Source organism: Schistocerca gregaria, chromosome 2 (genome assembly GCF_023897955.1).
Source record: "Schistocerca gregaria isolate iqSchGreg1 chromosome 2, iqSchGreg1.2, whole genome shotgun sequence".
NCBI classification, from domain to species: Eukaryota; Metazoa; Arthropoda; class Insecta; order Orthoptera; family Acrididae; genus Schistocerca; species Schistocerca gregaria.
Window position 1 is genome coordinate 73,377,307 of NC_064921.1, and position 13,829 is coordinate 73,391,135.

Here is a 13,829-nt window from a genome sequence, read left to right on the forward strand (position 1 = left end):
ACTGCGGGTCGAAAATGACTGAAATTTTTGGCAAGTGCCTCACTAAGCATGCGCAAACAAATTCTCCCACTTTCTTTGACTAGTGCTCCTATCTTGATGTTGAGATCGTCATCATTTCAGACTTCCCTCGTAGTTGCGATGTGACCTCTTGAACATTCGGACTGGTCAAGGTAATTACGAGGTAATTAGGTAAAAAGCAAGAAAAATATGTTCGTTTCATAAACAGTTTACCTTACTTCACGACATAGCCTCCTCTGAGGGATATAAACTTGGTCCAGCGATCTTCCAGCGATCTCTCACCCCATCGTAAAAATAGATTCTGTCAAACGCTAGACAATTCTCGTTAACTGCTACTATCACTTCCTCACGTGAGGAAAATTTCTTCCCAGAAAGCCAAAGTTTCAAGTCAGCGAACAGGTAAAAGTCACTGGGTCTGGTGAATAGGGGGGGGGGGGGGGGGGGGATGAAGAACAAATTCAAAGGCGTCCATGCACTTTCACCATTGTTATCACTGATGTGTGCATTATTCTGGAGAAAGAGCAGTATTTTGCTTACCTACCTTGCTCTTGTTTTCAGCCAACGCAAGATTCAAACAGTCCAACAATGAATAGGGCCAAGTTATAGTTCTACCTTCCTCCAAGTAATCTATGAGGATTATTACTTGTGAATCACAAAAAACAGTGGCCATCACCTTAACAGCTGACAAAACGGCGTTTACCTTCTTCAGTGCAGTATCACTAGCTTTTCTCGATTATTTTAGCTGCCGCTTTGACTCTGGTGTGTAATGATGTATCCAGATCCCATTAACAGTACAAAAAGAGTTCTTGCGGATTTCGATTAAACTTTGGCAGACATTGTGTTGAAATGTTGTGCCGTTTGCCCTGTTGGTCGACTGTGAGCGATTGCGGCACGCACCTGGCCCACAGTTTCTTCATAGGCAGTTCTCCGTGCAGGATATTAACCATTCGCTTAGTTGAGATGCCTACAGTCTCAGCAACCTCACGAATTTTTATCTTGCTTTACCATATAATGGATTTTGTCAATGGATTTTTAACTGATGCCGCGATTTTGAACGAATTAGCAACTTTTTTCAAAATGACCGCAGTCACGATACACTTTAATATTTCTGTTTCCCATGTAGCGCCTCTTTTATTGTGTTTAAGAGTTTCTACGTAATTATTATGGTTTCTTAGTTACGTATAAGTAATAATAGCTAATGTTGAAGCACAGTGGTTAAGATTATGTAAGAGCAAGGAGAATCTAAATCGTAGAGAGATAATACAAACTACGTCATAATGCGACGAGAATATTGTTTCAGAATTGATATAAGTGATGAAATAATGTATCCTCTTGCATTAACATTCACATTCTCACAAGTTACGACATTGTCGCGAATAAAACAGTGATCCGTATATATAATAAGTTTCCTTTAATTTACGTCTATGGTCACAAACTTTTTGGTAACAGATTACCGGTTTCGGTCTATAATGACCATCATCAGATCTGTTTTATAAAAACAAAGTCCTAATGTACTGCAGCCGACGATGCTGACTTGATTCTGATTTCTGTTCATTGAAGAGTTAATCTAAGTGTGTGTTGAACATATAATTTGAAAGCAATCCCAGTCACAACCTAATTTCAAACATATTGCGAGACAAGTGTTATATATTTAAGGTGACGTCTTTGTGGGAGAGTACCTCTGAAAAATTAATCGTTAATTTTTGACATTGCGTTAAAGAAGTTCGTTGATTTTCCTGACAGGCAGCACGGTCAAATATTTCCAATGATCTTATTCAAATCCTATAAGCCGAAATCACAGAAAACTTTGACTTGGAACGGACCTATTTTTTGAAACACATTGTCTAACATAAATTATGAAATATTACAATGTTTTATGTCATTAGCATTTCATACGAAAGAAAATGATCTTGATGATGATTTATGAACCAAAGATATAACACCATTGCATTCCAGTTTAGTGCAGGATTTCATTGTTGTAGCTAAATAGAAGGAATCATAATCCCCGACAACGTACAATATTTAAACGTCAATAGTAAAATTTAAAGAATAATTTTTAGTTCTTTTTTGTATTTAGTTAGATCCAGTACTTCAGTAATCAATTTAATATCTTCTCCTGTCTGCTGGAAGTTTTCTATTATTGTGTTAAATTACATATGAAATTTAATGAAACTAGAAATAAAATTGACGGCTCAAAAGCGAATTCTCCCCGTGGGTTGACTAGAGAAGGGTTCGAAGTCTGTAATTAGATATATTGATCACTAATTAAAAAGTGCATCTCTCTCTTTGAGGTCTTAGGTGGGCCCACACATTTGTGTCCCACCACGTGGAGAACCTGGGGAGGAAAGTTGTGTTATAATGTGACTAAAGCACGTGACATCTATCAGAAATTCTGGCCTTCCACTGAGCAGTTTGATTTCCTCGCAGTGCAGAGTGGTCTCAGTATCCATTTTTTCGATGGCCACATTGCACCACATTGCATTAGTTCTCTAGCGCTCAGTCCTAATCTGTCTCCATACCCTACAGCAATACGTCTCCACTGGAAAACCTATATCTATAATTACTTTTATTCCCCTTGATTTTGAAACTCTTACTTTTAATTAAGCACCCAATTTGTGTCAAATATTTGGAGGTTGTGACATAAACAGCAACGAACGTTGTACTTTGCTAGTTTGAAAACAGATTAGGTATATTGAGGAAGTATACCTTTACTCGTCCGCATGAAAGTGGAAAACCCAGTTTGCCTCCACTTCGGAGCTCCCGAGAGCTGGTCCTCATGACGTAGCACATCCTGTTCGTGAGGCATGTTTGTGTACGACCTACAATCACAGCCTGCCAACAGCAATGACGGACCCCCTATGAAAAGCGAGTGTTTTACGCCGCGATACCAGGCCCTTCACTTCTGCAGTGAAGGCAGCCCCTTACGAGGTCTGGCCTGCATATCTCTGCGTCTACGCGAGTACGCAGAAAGCCACTGTTCGGCGTGTGGCGGGTGGTGCACAGTAGCTTTATTTCCAGTCATTAGTCTTCTGTCTGGTACGATGCAGCTCGCCTCTGGTGTTACTGTAACAATGGCAACTGCGCCGTCAATTATTTGCTGGATGTATTCCAAACTCATCTTCCTCTACACTTTTTATCCTCTACAGCACCCTCGTGTACCATGGAACTACTTCTGTGATGTTTTAACAGATGCACTGTCATCATGTCTCTTCTTCTTGTCAGCGTTTTCCGTATGTTTCTTTCCTCGCCGTTTCTGCGGAGAATCTCCTTATTTCTTACCTTATTAGTCCACCTAATTTTCTTCTCTAGCACCTCATCTCAAATGATTAGGTTCTCTTCCCTTCCTGTTTCCCGACAAGCCATGTTTCTCTACCACAAAATGCTGGGCTCCAAATGTACACTCTCATAATTTCTTCCTCAGATTCATGCCTAATTTTGGTATTAGTAGACTTGTCTTGACGAGGAATGCCTTTTTTGCCAGTGCTGGTCTGCTTTTTATGTTCATATTTCTACACCAATAATGTCTTATTTTGCTGCCCAGGTAGCAGAATTCCTTCGTCTATTTCTTGCTCCCAATTCTAATGTTAAGTTTCTCGCTGTTCTCATTTCTGCTACTTTTCATTACTTTCGACTTTTTTCGATTTACTCTCAGTCCATATTCTGTGTTCATTCCATGCAACACATCCTGCAGTTCTTCTTCACTTTCACGAGGATAGGGATGTAATCAGTGAATCTTATAATTGCTAACTTTTCACCCTGAATTATAATCCCAATCTGGAAACTCTATTTCCCGTCATTGATTCTTCGATGTATAGTCTGAGCATTAGGGGTGAAAGGCTATATCCCTGTTTTACATCCTTTAAGTCCGAGCACTTAGTTCTGGCACGCGGTATATCAGAACCATATTTCCTTCTTACTGTTCCATTCTTTACCCAAGACAATCCAGAAGTATTGCGACAACTTACTATTCACAGCATTGCAGATATGAATGATATAGTTGAACAGACAGCGAAGTCATCTGTCCCACCGGATTAGGGAAGGACGGCGGCCGTGCCCTTTCAAAGGAACCATCCCGGCGTTTGCCTAAAGCGATTCAGGAAAATCACGGAACCCTAAATCAGGATGGCCGGCAGTGGGTTTGAACTGTCGTTCTTCCGAATGCGAGTCCAACGTGCTAGCCACTGGGTCGATATCGGTATTATCACTAGTGTTAAGATATAGTTGAAATCGCTACAACTGAACATAGCTTAAGGGCCACATGGAATCCCTATCTGCATCTATACCTAATTTGTGACTATGTTAATGGCTCTCTTGACCATAATATACTGTAGATCCCTCGAACACAAACCGTACCCAGCACCTGGAAGAAAAAAAAAGACGAAACATAATGAGGTCTCTGAAACAGAATCTCCTCCGTGCCAACCGGTATAGATTCCGAAAACATCGACCACGTGAAAGACAACTTCCACTTATCTCACATGTCATCCTGAAAGTTGTGGATCAAGTTATTCAGTTAAATGCAGTATCTCTTGATTTCCGAAAAGCATTTGTCTCAGTACTGCTCCTACGCTTATTATTTAATGTACGATCGTGTGAAGTATCTAGCAGATTCTGTGACTCGATCGAGATCTACTTGGTATGGGGAATACAGCATATTATGTTGTCTTTGATGGAGTGTCATGGCGAGATGTAGTAGTATTTTAAGATGTGCCCCAAGGAAGTGTCTTAGGACCTTCGCTGTTTATATTGTACATTAATGACCTTGCAGACAACATTAACAGTAACCTCATTATTTTCCCAAGTGCCGCAGTTTTCTGCAGTGTAGTACTGCATGAAAAAAATTTCAGAGGAGTGCAATAATTTCCGCTTGTTTTATAAGATCAACAACTACAATTGGAATGCGTCAATTCATAGAAATATCTGGTTGTAACAAGTTTTTAGAGATATAAAACGAAACGATGAAACAGATGGCTGAATGTATAACTAAATAAAGGTTGCTTAACCTGAAGACTGGTTTCACGCCGAAGTGCTCTACTACCCAAGCTCCTACCTTTCTCCGACTTTTGACCTTCCTCAACCACGCACTTTAGGGAGCCTACGGTCAAAGTGGTTTCCAAAGAAGGGGCAGATTGACATTTTTCTCATTCACAAATCATTATCAGAGGTGATGGGAGAGGTAAGTGATAGAAAAAGGAAACCTTACAACCAGCCGTGGAATGAACCCCTGCCATTTGGATTTCGATGTGATTTCCTCGTATCAGTTGTATAGGGTCTATTATATACTTATGAAAGATGTACATATTATCCAATATGCTCTAAACAGTAACTCTGATTTGGAATCATTAGTGACAAATAGGCGTTGACCTATGAAAAAACTGCAACATTAAACCAAGTGGCATTCGTTTGATAATAATGCAGCTACTCGTATGCCAATCACTCCAAATGTTAATCAAACACAGAGAAACGTTAAGTTCGTGGTTTTAACGCTTTGGGCGTTCTACATAGCTTACCTCTGCCTGGGTACCCTCACGGAAGGTTCATACAAACATGTAAAACTGTCAGAAAAATACTTTCCGGGATATTGTTTGATTCGCACTTCAAATTGGCTTAAATGCCTGTCATGTCGTCGAAGTGCTGACCTTTCATACGAATTTCACTTCGACGCTTTGTGTGATAGATACGTATTAATAACACTAACTCTCATCACCCATGATGTGTTTTTACGGAAACAAATTTTCCGCGCTTTGTATTTCAATCAAGTCGCGCCAGGCGTCCAATTACTCGTATCGCTGTTTTTGTTTGGAAGTCAAGGTGTACGGGACGAATTTTGGATACACTTTTCTCTTCTTCAGGACATTTTGGAGGCCGTCTTGACACTTGATTCAGAGATTTGTTCCATTGCGATTTGTGAGATACGCTACGTTTGCAGGTGCACTACTTAATACTTCTTGCTCACAAGTGACTTCCTCCATATTCTAACTCACGTAATATCAACGAAGGTAACGTAACTGAAATTCAGCAGTGTACAGAATGGGCGTTACAGTCTTTCTTTCCACAATTTCACATCTACATTTGTATCCGTATTCTGCAAACCAGTATGAAGTTTTAATACTATTGGATATAGGTTTTATGCAAAACGCTGTTTTTCTTATTACCCAAACATGTTTCGGCACCTTTGTGCCATCTTCAGTGGGTTTTGTTTATTGAAGAACTGTCAAAATGAAGATATTTTAGGTTGTAACTTACCTGACAAAACGAGGCGTTAAGAGAGTTTTTGATCGTTTTTGTTCTCACCTTGATTTCACATTATATTGTTTTGCAGGACCATCTGTATGGTGTCCTGCACTGATACCTTATCTGCAAACAAAACGATGTAAATGTGAATTTTATCCGCGAGGTAACACATCCCCTGATTTAAAAAAAAACTTGATTTTGATATGGCAAAAGGTTTTGTGTTTATATTTTGTATTACTGGTGTTTTTTTGTGACTGATCCTTCTCCTTTCTCGTTCCGAGAGCACTGCACACACATTTTAAATGTACTTTACATAAATTCGGTTTTACAATCACCTTTTCACTTCGCAGAGGGTACTTCCCATCCTGTCTGTAATTAAGGCTTATTCACTCATAGGACGCAAGATGAATGTTTGCTTGGATGTCTCGATGCGCGCCGTAAATAGTCTAATCTTGTCCGCACGATACGTAAGGGGTTGTAGTCTATTCCTAGATCCATCATATACGGCTGGTTCTTGTAACTTTCAAATTAAGCTTTATCGAGACAGTTTAAGTTTATGTTCAAGCGCCTGCCAGTTCAGTTTTTCCAACATCTTTGCGAGGTTCTCGCACGGATCAAACAAACGTGTCACAATTTGTGCTTTCCCTCCTCTATACGTTCAATATCCCCTGTTAGTATTATCTGGCAAGAGTCTCATTCACTTGAGCAACATTCTAGCACAGCTCATGCGGGTGTTCTGTAAGCACTCTCCTTTGTACAATGATTGAGTTTTCCTGACGTTCTACCACTGAACCGAAGTCTGACACCTGCTTCATCTTAGACTGAGCAAGACCGTTCCATTTGATACGTCTACAAATTGTTAAGCTCAGGTACTTAGTTGACAATTTCAAATTCTATTTGTTGATATTTTAGTCACAGGTTACTACCATTTTAATTTTGTAAAGTATACAATTTTGCCTTTCGGAACTTATAAACCGATTTTTGCACTCCTTTGAAATCTTGTGAAGATATAACTGAATATTTTTACGTTTTTCTTCACATAGCACATCGTTCCGGGTAACTGCATCATTTGCAAGAAGCATGAGGTTACTTAATATTGTGCTCAAGGTCGTTAATGTACAATATAAACAGCAAAGGTGCTAAAACACTTGTTTGGGGCACATATTAAGATGTCTGTCGATGGCTCTACATCCAAGATAACATAACACGCCGTGTACACTCTACCGAGAAGTTCTCAATCGAATCACAAATTTCGCTAGACGCCTCATGCGATAGAACTTGCGGTAACAAGCGTAGGTCTGGTACTGATACACATGTTTACGGAAACCAAGAAGTACTGCATAAAGCTGACTGCCTTTATCCGTGACTTTCAGGATGTCATAAGCGACAAGTAAGAGTTGAGTTTCACATGATCGATGTTTCCTGAATCCACATTGGTTGGCATAGAGGAGATCCTGTTCGAGATATCACATTGCGTTTCATCTTTTAATTTCTTCCAGCTGGAAGGTATATGTTCGAGGGATCTACATTATCTTGTGAGAGGGGTTAAATTCGTCGTAGATTCGGTATAGACTCTGATAAGGATTTCTTCTGGCATTTCATCTGCGTTCAGCTTTAGCGATTATAATGTCCCTTAACACCAGTGAGAGTGATACCTTTATCACTAATATTTGCAGTGTTGTGAGTATTACACGGGGGGGAGTACTCATGAATTTCCCTGGGTAAAGGACGGAATAGTAAAAAAGATATGTGGCTCTGACACATCATGTACCTCCCGCCACATGCTGTACGATGGCTTTCGGTGTCGTAGCGTAGACGCAGAGGCATCCAGACCAGACTTACTATAACTGAGAGTGCGATTTAACGGAAATGTGGCTGATCGAGGGAGAATCAAGAAAATTTCTAACGGGGGGGGGGGGGGGGGGGGCAAGACGTTGGAATCACAGATTGTGCAAAACATTTTAATAGGCAAGTGGTAAGGTCCACTACTCTGGTAATTCCGGGAAAATCACAAGAGAAGTTTTATGCGTGTTTTATGTGGCTTATGTGTCTGTGTACAGGTGCCGGACGTTAGAGTTCATAGTCGTTAAGTGGTAACCGCCCGACCTTCGTATGACGGACGTGTATGAGGCGACAATTTGACAACCACTCAAACTAAATTATTAATTTGTTTTTTCATCACTGGTCATATTATTTAATTTATATGACATTTTACAGATACACTATGTGACCAAAAGTATCCGGACACCTGCCTGAAAATGACTTACCAGTTCATAGCGCCCTCCATCGGTAATGCTGGAATTAAATATGGTGTTTGTCCATCTTTATCCTTGATGACAGCTTCCTCCCTCGCAAGCATAGGTTCAATCAGGTGCTGGAAGGTTTCTTGGGGAATAACAGCCCATTCTTCAAGGAGTGCTGCACTGAGGAGAGGTATCGATGGGGGCCGGTGAGGCCTGGTACGAAATCGGCGTTCCAAAACATCCCAAATATGATCTATAGGATTCAGATTAGGACTCTGTCCAGGCCAGTCCATTACAGGAATGTCATTGTCGTGTAACCACTCTACCGCAAGCCACATATTATGAATAGGTGCTCTATCGTGCTGAAAGATGCAATCGCCATCCCCAAATTGCTCTTCAACAGTGGGAAGCAAGAAGGTGCTTAAAACATCAATGTAGGCCGGTGCTGTAATAGTGCAACGCAAAACAACGAGGGGTGCAAGCTCCTCAATGAAAAACAGGACCACACCATAACACCATCGCCTCCGAATTTTACTGTTGGCACTATACAAGCTAGCAGATGACGTTCACCGGGAATTGGCCACATCCACACCCTCCCATCGGATCGCCACACTGTGTACCGTGATTCGTCACTCCATACAACGTTTTTCCACTGCTCAATCGTCCAATGTTTATGCTCCGTACACTAAGCGAAGCGTCGTTGGGCATTTACAGGCGTGATTTGTGGCTTATGAGCAGCCGCTCGACCATGAAATACAAGTTTTCTCACTTCCCGCCTAACTGTCATAGTACTTGCAGTGGACCCTGATGCAGTTTAGAATTCCTGTGTCATGGCCTGGATAGCTGTCCGCCTATTACACATTACGACCGTCTTCAACTGTCGGCGTTCTCTGTCAGTCTACAGGCGAGGTCGACATGTACGCTTTTGTGCTGTACCTGTCCCTTCACGTATCCACTTCACCATCACATCAGAAACAGTGGGCCTAGAGATGTTTAGGAGTATGGAAATCTCATGTACAGACGTATGACACAAGTGACACCCAATCACCTGACCACGTTCGAAGTCTGTGAGTTCCGCGGAGCGCCCCATTCTGCTCTCTCAAGATGTCTAATGACTACTGAGGTCGCTGATATGGAGTACCTGGCAATAGGTGGCAGCACAGTGCACCTAATATGAAAAATGTATGTTTTTGGGGGTGTCCGGATACTTTTGATCAGATAGTGTAATATAATGAAAAAATGCCTCGTGCATTTGTACGAAGTTTCAATTTATGTTTTCCATGTCTGTATGACAAATACCATCCTGCAACGTGTGATGTTGAGTGCACACACAACGAGTAATTGTACATTACTTTTGTTCTCTGGCACATTATGACTTACAATATTACTGATTATTAATAACGTCATTCGCATCATTACTTATCGAGGTTTGACTTGGGCTTTCCAAGCCTGTCCCTCATCCTTGAAAATTTAATTGCAAATAGAAAATAGTCAAGAAACGTATGAAATTCATACGTGTTTTTTTTTACATTATATTACCTTTCAAATGTCATATAAATTAAATAATGTGACCAGTAATGGAAAAAAATATTGATTGAAAATTACGTGGGTTCGAACCGCCGCCTTGTTCACGACCTGTTTGCAACGCGTGAATGCTAACCGCTTGACCTCAGTGACTTCTTACGACCAGCGCTCTCGTGCAGATGCATCAGTAACATAACAGACGCGTAAAACTTCTCTTGTGATTTTCTCGGAATTGCTAGAGTAGCGCACCTTACCTCTTGCGCATTATGTTTTTTTAATGGCCTACAAAAGGTGTACAAAGTTTGAAACAAATCCATGATCCGAACGTCGTGGCCTTCGCTTCTAAGTAAAGGTATCCACGCCAAAAGTAAATTTGAATTGAAATGTGCGATTGGCTAGGGCCTCCCGTTTGGTAGACCGGTCGCCTTGTGCAAATCTTTTTACTTGACAACACTGGGGCGATCACGAAATGATGACGAAGACAGTACTCAGTCCCCGAGTGGGTAAAATATCCATTCTGGCAAGGAATCGAACCCAGGTCCCTCGTATGGTCTTCTTCTGCGCTGACGACTAAGCCATGAAGGTGGACAAAATTAAGTTAATAATATTACTATAGTATCACTAACATTGAAGTCAAAATAAAATTCCTTTTTTTTTTACGTTTTATTAACTGATGACGGGTATGGCTTACCTCATGTTCCCATGCAGTCCAACAACAGCCCACTGTCACTTCCAAATGGAGTCTCACAACTAGGCTCTATCAAACTCTGTCAGATGCTGATAACTCTGTCTCACACACGTATGCGGCGTCTACGTTTTCTTCATAGTGAGCACTCAGCATCTGACGCTGTTCACGACCCTTGTATACCCTAAAAGGCCTGGTAACGACACTTAATACGAACAACACTAATGCACTCTGGTGGCCGTTTTACCTGTCACAGAGAATTGCGACTCGAATCATTTACATACCCGGCGATGGTGCGAACGGGTACAAAATTACATTGACATCCTACCATGTCTTCATAGTGCTTCATCTTTTTTGTCGGGCAGTATGTTTCGATCTATCTAGAAATTCGACTTATCGGAATTAGACTTAGTAAGTCGATTGTAAGTGATACTGGACTACGGTGGAGGTGTTCCCATCAGTATAATGAATATTTCTGTGCGAACTGTACCACTGCTAAACGCCCTTGTGTGGGAAGTTAGCCTACACCGAAAATTAATTGTGAGTAGGCTTTGAGCACTATGGGACTTAACATCTGAGGTCATCAGTCCCCGAGAACTTAGAACTACTTAAAACTAAGTAATCTAAGGACATCACACATCCATGCCCGAGGCAGGATTCGAACCTGCGACCGTAGCGGTAGCGCGGCTCCCGACTGAAGCGCCTAGTCCCGTTCGGCCACACCGGCCGGGAATTGTGAGTAGGGCCACGCCTTTAGAACCTAAGCTATGAGTTTAATGTGCACAGTTTAATCAGATAACGCTAATTTCTAACGGTCCAAGTTGTAAACCCTAAAGTGGGGATTTATACAGAGAATAATTAATTTAAGGGCAACGCGTCTAACAGAAAAATATGTCATTTAAACGTTGATTTATTCACCAAAACCATCAACCATATCCATGAATTATGAGAAAACGTGCAATGATTTACAAACACAAATTATAGAATCTAATTAGCGGCTTTAATTGATTAGCGCTGTTATTTTCTTGAACGAAAAAGTAGCCCCTGCTGACGATAATACAGATCAACAAGTTAAGCACAAAGATAGTGATTTCTTCACGTAAGACAGTGACAGTAGACCAGGGGACTATTTGCAAAACGGACACTTTCAACAAACCAGGGTAGAACCTGATCCAAGTTGAGATTTGGAAGCTAGGAGACGGATTAGTGGCGGAGTTAAAGCTGTGAGGAGGGGTGGTGAGTCGTGCTTGGGTAGCTCAGTTGGTAGAGCACTTGCCCGCGAAAGGCAAAGGTCCCGAGTTCGAGTCTCGGTCCAGAACATACTTTTAATCGGCGAGGAAGTTTCATATCAGCGCACACTCCGCTGCAGAGTGAAAATCTCATTCTGATATAAGTTCTCGTACAGAAATGCCAATGCGGTTCAAGAATGTTCTAATACGCCAGTGCAGCTATTTATGCTTACCGTAATAAAGCACGGGCGCCATGACGGACACCACCATCTTGTGAATGGTTCTCGATTGAAGGCGAGGGCTGCAGCACCGCCCCTGCTCATCTGGTAAGATGCGCCGATCATCTCTCCCGTATGCAGCAGACATTCACAAGGTGCATTCTCCTCCAGGTCAGTAATAACTCAAGATCCAAGTTGGTTATGTCTGCGCATGAAAATCTCTTTGCCAAGTCATCGAAAAAAAGTCCTTTTACGTGTGAACACTACCGCGTATTGCGGAGAAGTCTTCAGCTCCGAGCTCCTCTACGTCTGTAGGAGATACCTTCAAACGTTTGGCGGATTCTAACGTCCGGCTGTCTTCTTCCACCGAGCCGTGCCTGCTCACCAACAGCGAAAAAAGCAGAAAACAGCGGTCCAATAGCGAGGCTTTTTGTACTTATAGAATCCCGCCAAAATTAACGTGTCGCGATCTGAAAACTTGCCTGCTACGTTTCACTAGTAGACTGTACCTATGGCAAATGCAACCAACATATTCACAAACACAATGAAAATGGTATTTTAAAGTAAAGGTGCAGCGCCTGCACCCAACGTCCTTAATTATCTGTTGGATGTATTCCAATCAATTCTTTTCCCGACAGTTTTTATGCTTTGCAGCTTCCTCAAGAACCATGGAAATTATTACCTGATGACTGTTATCATGCAACATGTCAGATACTGAGCTGTTTTTCTATAAAACAAAAGTAAAAACGTGTTGGTGCCACATCCATAAGAGCGAGAAATGGAATAAATACAAGCGGAGTAGGAAGGCAGCTGTAGCATCGAATTTGCTGTAAATGTCGAAACTACGTACTGACTGGACACCCAAATATATATTACGCTAACTGAAGATGGGTAAAGCCCGAAACGCATATTTCCTTAAATAAGATGCATAAGAAAGTGACTAGTCACTGTATTTATTTAAATAATATAATCCACAATCATGGACCTCAAAAGCCAGTGAAATGGATAAATTATTGTCGGCTCACAGAGTGTTTACGGGGTGGTCTGCCGTCGCAATCGGTTAGATTTATCTAGTGCGCCAAAACGCACAGGATTTCTTAGATTTATTGAGGTTATTCGAACGACATCGACAATTATTTCGATTTATCGAGGAATTCGATTTACAGCGCTTCGAATTGGCAAGAGTCGATGATATATGGGGGACTGAAGTCACATTCCTGTCGATGTTGTAACTGTGTACCGACTGGACACCTCAATATATATTACGATAAATGACGATGGGTGAAAGCTCAAAATGCATATTAGCTAAAATAAAAATACGTAACAAAATGTTTTTTAGCTGTATTTATCCATAATTAGAAATCATCCGGTATGTAATACTCAGTAAGTCGAATTGTTTCGCCAGTTTTTCAGACATTTATTTCGTCATTTGTTTTGTAAAGAGTGCATAACTTACTGTAGTAAACAAATATGTTATAAAAATCACTTCGAAGAAATTAAAGTGTTAAACTTTAGCAGAAGAAAAGAGGGGTTATAGAGGCAGTGGAATCTGGAATCGAAAAAAAAGAGGATGTAGCGAAAACTTTCGGGATTTCGTCATCCATGCTGTCGACACCCCTGAAGGAAGAAGGTAAGGATGCTGTAGACTTGTCATCAGGAGGGAGGAAGCGAACGTGGC

The 13,829-nt window shown here is 41.2% G+C and overlaps 1 non-coding gene across 1 annotated transcript; it reads left to right on the plus strand.

The window, feature by feature from the left end:
- Positions 1-11,949: 11,949 nt before the first annotated feature.
- Positions 11,950-12,024, plus strand: Trnas-cga (transfer RNA serine (anticodon CGA)). The gene has a single exon. It is a non-coding gene; the product is annotated as a tRNA-Ser (tRNA).
- The last annotated feature ends 1,805 nt before the right edge of the window (positions 12,025-13,829 follow it).